The sequence below is a fragment of the Pinus tabuliformis genome, chromosome 8 (assembly GCF_031772625.1).
Source record: "Pinus tabuliformis cultivar Carrire ecotype Pingquan chromosome 8, CPIR1, whole genome shotgun sequence".
Taxonomy (NCBI): Eukaryota; Viridiplantae; Streptophyta; class Pinopsida; order Pinales; family Pinaceae; genus Pinus; species Pinus tabuliformis.
In genome coordinates, this window is record NC_142294.1 from 1,210,457,047 (window position 1) to 1,210,463,763 (window position 6,717).

A 6,717-nucleotide genomic window follows, 5' to 3' on the forward strand; every position below is an offset into this window, starting at 1 on the left:
ATTGGAAGTGTTTTCTCTTGTCTATGTCTGTGAGGCTGTGACTCTCTATGTTGGGTTCCTCTGTTTCTGTCTATATTGTGTGTCTGTACCCTGTAGCTTTTCATGGAGAACACTGCATATTATTGAAATTTCAATTTGATTTCTGGGATGAAGGAGAAATAGCAAGGTATGAGTGAAGAGCCGAGTTGTTTTATCATTTGAAATTTCATTGTATTTGCAGTGGAAGTGCGTGCTTCTGTTGTCGATGTCTATGTTTACGTGACTGTGACTCTATGCCTATCGTTCTTGTGGGTCTTTCTATTTTGCCTATGTTTTCGTACCTTGTAGCCTTTGACAGAAACTACCGCATATTAATTAAATCTGAATTTGATCAAGAGATCAGCGTGAAGGGATGCATGGACTAATGAAAAACATTGTTGTTTGATGTCATGAAATGAGGTATTTACAGTGAAGAGGAGGGAACTAGAGAGCCCTAACATAGTTGTTTGATGTCATGGAATGAGGTATTTACAGTGGAGAGGAGTGAACTAGAGAGCCCTAACATAGATATTTGTTGCAGCTTTGACAGATATGTTTTTTTATTTATTTTATATTCATATTCATGATTTATTTTTCAGTTTTGGTTGCATAGATTAGATTAGAGTAGAATTTTCAATGTTTTTGTCTTTCCCAATCAAAGCCGATGACCCACTTTATCAATTTGTCACTCCTGCAATTGACCTGATTTTGATTTTCCTCCTTGATTTCCTCTCACTTGTTTTTATTCCATCTAAACCCAACTAAATAGATAAACTAAATCACTATATATAATAGCATCGAGTCCCAAATTAAAGAAGCAAGCCCCCTCTCGCTTTCTATCTAGCTTTCTATGTCGACATGGAGCTAAACCTGTATTTACATCAGTGATTGGATGAGTCTTCTAGAGTTCATCTAAGAAGGTGCAATTGCAAACCTATACAGTAGCTTCAACTTATTTCTACCACATCTCCTCCTCCACTACCTGCCTTTAAATCTCTATGTTTTGTTATTGTTCCCTAATCGCATTAATATCTTATCTACCTCTTATCTAGTATGTCTTTTAATCTTTTTTTCTCTGTTTTGGCCCCTGGTTCTACAATCCCATTAATTCCTCTTCATTTTTAGTTTTCTTTTGATCTTATTACTCTGTTCTTGGTCCCTTATCGCATTAATATCTTATCTACCTCTTATCTACTATGTCTTTTAATCTTTTTTCTCTGTTCTGGCTCCTGGTTCTACAATCCCATTAATTCCTCTTCATTTTTAGTTTTCTTTTGATCTTCTTACTCTGTTCTTGGTCCCTTATTGCATTAATATCTTATCTACCTCTTATTTACTATGTCTTTTAATATTTTTTCTCTGTTCTGGCCCCTGGTTCTACAATCCCATTAATTCCTCTTCATTTTTAGTTTTCTTTTGATCTTCTTACTCTGTTCTTGGTCCCTAAACGCACTAATTACTTATTTATAATTTTTTTAAATTTTTTTCCTCTGGTCTTAGTACCCAATTCAACCTTTAAATCTTTATGTGTTATTATTGGTCCCTAATCTCATCAATATTTTATCTACCTCTTATCTACTATGTCTTTTAATATTTTTTTCTCTGTTTTGGCCCCCTGGGTCTACAATCCCATTAATTCCTCTTCATTTTTAGTTTTCTTTCAATCTTCTTGCTCTGTTCTTGATCCTAATTGCACTAATTACTTATTTATAATATTTTTAAATCTTTTTTCTCTGGTCTTAATACCCAATTCAATTAATCTCCTCGCATCCCTGTACTTAGTTAGAATCTTATAGCGTTAGCACTCTATTAATTTACAATGCAAAAGGCGTCCATCCACCCATGTAACAAACCAATCATAGTTACCTTTGTTTAATTTCTATTTCTGAAGAAGTAAAACAAGAAAGTTCCCATGATCCTCTTTTAATTGTTTCTTTTAATAATATAATGGAGGCAGGCAAGTTTATATAATATGAAAATTCTTATCTGAAAATAACAAAGTTACATTCAGTAACTATCTGTAGAACCTTTAAACCGTGACTCACTATCTTTATGTATTTACACAAAACGTGTGTGATATACTTTTTCTAGGTCCAGACATGTGGGGAGGAGAGAGAGGGAGGGTGAGGAGGGGAGACAGAGGAGGGTGAGAGAGAGAGAGGAGAAAGAAAGAGAGAAAGAGAGAGAGAGAAAGAGAGAGAGAGAAGTGGGGAGGAGAGAGAGGGGGGTGAGGAGGGGAGACAGAGGAGGGTGAGAGAGAGAGAGAGAGCGAGAGAGCGAGGGGGGCGGAGGAGAAGGAGAGAGAGGGGGCGCGAAGGGGATGGGGAGAGAGAGAGAGGGGCAAAGAGAGAGAGAGCAGGGGGGAGAGGGAGAGAAAGCGGGGGGGGAGAGAGGGGTGGAGAGAGAGAAAGAGGGAGAGGGAAATACAAAGATAGAGAGCGAGAGAGTGAGGGGGGGAGAGAGGGAGAGAGAGAGGGAGAGGGAGATACAAAGATAGAGAGGGAGAGAGAGAGGGAGAGAGAGAGAGAGGGGGGAGAGGGGTGGAGAGAGAGGGTGGGGAGAGAGAAAGAGGGAGAGGGAGATACAAAGATAGAGAGGGAGAGAGAGGGGGGGGAGAGAGAGAAGAGGGAGAGGGAGAGAGAGGGGGAGAGAGAGGGAGAGAAAGAGGGAGAGGGAGATACAAAGATAGAGAGGGAGAGAGAGAGGGGGAGAGAGAGAGAGAAAGAGGGAGAGGGAGATACAAAGATAGAGAGGAGAGAGAGAGGGGAGAGGGGTGGAGAGAGAGGGTGGGGAGAGAGAAAGAGGGAGAGGGAGATACAAAGATAGAGAGGGAGAGAGAGGGGGGGGGAAAGAGAGAGAGAGGGAGAGGGAGAGAGGGAGAGCGAGGGGGAGAGAGGGGGGGGGAGGAAGAGTGAGAGACAAAGAGAGAGGGAGAGAGTGAGAGGGATAGAGAGATAGGGTGGGCGCGAGCGAGAAAGCGAGTGGGGGAGAGGGAGGGAGAGTGAGGGGGGAGAGCGAGAGAGCGAGGAGGGAGTGGGAGAGAGAGATAGAAGGGGAGGAGAGAGACAGGGGGAATGAGAGAGAGAGAGAGAGTAGGGAGGGGCAGGGGGGTGGAGAGAGAGAGATAGAGGGGGGAGGAGAGAGATAGGGGAATGAGAAAGAGAGAGAGAGTGTGTGTGTGTGTTTGTGAGAGAGAGGGGAGGGAGAGAGAGGGAGAGGGAGATGAAACATCTCCATTGAACAGTTTTGAAACCTCAACAATGTAAACTTTGAAACGGGAACTATAAACTCAAAACGGGAACTCTGGCCAAAAAACCCCAAAAAAACATCAAAAACAGTGTTAAAAACGAAAAGTGTTGACGCTCGAATAACACCCTTTTTTTTTTCAAGGTAAATTTTCAACATGTTTTAAAAATGGCGGTGAAAACCAATTTTTTGTGCAAAAATTGTCCCAAAAACACCCTCAAAACGAAGTGTTGATGTTCGAATAACATTTTTCTTTTCTCAATGGTAAATTTTGTGCAAAAAACACCCTCAAAACAAAAAGTGTTGATGTTGAGGTAACAAATTTTTTTTCAAGGGTGAAATTTCAACATTTCAAAATAATAGCATAAAATATTTTATCATGACCCCGAAAACATTAAAATTTCAAAAAAAAAAAAATTAATAATTAAAATTAAAATTAAAACAATGAAAAAACACAAAAAATAAAATAAAACAAAAAATAACAAAACATAAATAAAAATATATACTAAAAACAAAACATAAAATAAAAATAAAAATAAAACAAAAAAAATCAAACATCAAAAATAAAAATCAATCATAAAAATGTAAAATGTAAAAAAAAAAAAAAAAAAAAAAACAAAAACAAAAAACAAAATTAACCTCTAAAAAATAAGAATTAAAAAACTAGAAAAAAATTACAAATTATAAACAAATAAATAGTAAAAAAAAACATATTTAAAAAAAAAGATGGAAAAAAAAAACAAACATGTAAACCATAAAAAAATAAAAATAAAAAAAAGAGGTAAAAATAGAAAAATTAAAAAAATATTAACAAAAAACTTTAAAAAAATGAAAATTAAAAACAAACTATATTTAAAAAAAAAAAAAAATTGAAAATTAACCCAAAAAAAAGAAAATTAAAAAGTAGTGAAATTAAGATTAAAATGATGATTACTGATAAATACTTAAAAAAATAAATGTAAAAATACATATATATATATATATATGAGACAAAAATAAATAAAAAATGTTTAAAAAAAAATTGTTTCAGAAACCATAAAAGAATTTGAAAAAAATAAATAAATAAATAATATATATATATATAATTAAGTAAAAATAGAAAAATTAAAAAAATCATTAACAAAAACTAGCCAAAAAAAAAAAATTAAAAACAAAATAGATTAAACAAAAATAGAAAAATTAACAAAAAAATAAAATTAAAAAAGTAGTAAAATTAATATTAAAAACATTTAGAAAAAACTAAAAAGACATAAATAAGCTCAAATTATTAAAAAAATAAATAAAAAATAAAAAAATATCGAAATTTTAAAAATATAGGTCTTTTCCAATTAAAAAAATAAAAAACATTTTCAATTTACAAAAAAATGTGTTTTTGATTTAAAACAATAAATAAATAAATTCTTTTATTAAATTTTCATTATTTATTATATATATATATATATATAAACGTAATTTTTTTTTATTTGAAAAAAAAAAAAACCATTAAACAGTTTTAAACGTCGAAAAATCTCTCACAAACTGGATATGGATCACAGAAGCCTGAACTCTATAATAAAAAATTATTAAATTTTAAAAATTAAATTTAAAAATTAAAATTATTTTTTTTTTAATTTTGTTTTTGTTAAAAAAAATAAAAATAAAAATAGAAAAAAAATGGGCCCCCGGCCGCGCCACCACCGGGCGGCGGGAGGGTCATGGGGCGATTCCGGGAATCACCCCACGGCCCTCCCACCGCCCGGTGGTGGCACGCAGACCCTCGCCGCGCCACCACCGGGCGGCAGGAGGGCCGTGGGGCGATTCCCAGAATCGCCCCACGGCCCTCCCGCCGCCCGTGTGGTCGCGGGAATCGCCCCACGGCCCGCCGCCCGGTGGTGGTCGCGGGAATCGCCCCACGGCCCTCCCGCCGCCCGGTGGTGGTCGCGGGAATCGCCCCACTGCCCTCCTGCCCAAAAAAATAAATAAATAAATTTGATTTTTATTAAAAAAAATTAATAAATTTTTTTAATAATTTAATTTTTATTAAAATGGTTTAAATTTTTTTTTATTAAAATTATTTAATAAATTAAAATTTAATAATTTTTATTAAAATTGTTTAATGTATTTTTTTTCAAATAAAAAATAAAAAATTCGCTTAATAAATAAATAAATTGTTTAATAATTTTTTTAAATTATTAATAGATTATTTAATAAAAACATTTTTCATAAACATATTTATAATTAAAAATTAAAATTGTTTACTTTGGGCAGAAGGCCACCAATTTTTTTTTTTTAACAATAACTTAAAATAATAATAATAATAATTTTTTAAATTTTAAATTAAAAAATTAAATTTGTTTTAAGGAAATTAAAATATTTTTTATGATTTGTATTTTTAAATAAATAAATAATTGTTAAAAAAATGTAATTTTTCTTTTAATAAAAAAAGATTGTTTAAAAAAAATGTAAATTCTAATCTTTTTTTTTTTAAATATAAAATGTAGAAATTTGCATAGCCAGATCTGCTCATTCAACTTGTCTTGACGATGAACCACACTGGTTGGTTCGAAACGCGTTGACAAAAATTTCTCCATGTGATTTTCGCCTAAAAATTCTTCAAAAATTTGATATGGATCACAGAAGTCTCAATTTTATAAAATTTAGGTTTAATTTTTTTTTTGAAAATATAAAATGTAGTTTAATAATTTGTATTTTTAAATTAAAAAAATATAATAATAAAAATTGTTTAAAAAAAATAATATTTTTGTTTAATAGAAGAAAAGATTGTTTAAAAGAAAAGAAGAATTTATTTTTTTATTTTTAAATACAGTAGGTATGTTTAATAAAAAATAATTGCATTTTTTCTTTCTTTAATAAAAAAAAAAAAAAAACATTTTTTTGGTATTTTTTTATAATTAATTTTTTTTTTTTTTTAATATTAATTTCACTAGTTTTTTAATTTTTTTCGTCAAATTTTCTATTTTTTTTTTAAACTAGTTTGTTTTTATTTTTATTTTTTTTATTTTTTTCCCAGTTTTTCTCTATTTTTACTTTATATATATATATATATATATATATATATATATATATATATATATATTAATTTTATTTCTTTTTTCCAAATTCTTTTATGGCTTGTGAGTTAATTTTTCTTTTTACATTTTTTGTTTTTTTTTAATATTAATTTTACTAGTTTTTTAAATTTTTTTCGTTATTTTTCTTCTTCTTTTTTTAAACTAGCTTGTTTTTAATTTATTTTTTTTCCTAGTTTTTGCTAATATTTTTTTTAATTTCTCAATATTTACTTACTTAATTTTATATATATATATTTTTAAATTTTTTTTTTTATATATAAATATGTAAAATATCGAAAATGCAAAATATCACCTTCTTCTTTAAATATGCAAATCAATAAAAACCCCACTACAAAAAAAAAAAAAAAACAAACAAACAAACAAACTAGAAAATATGAAGAAG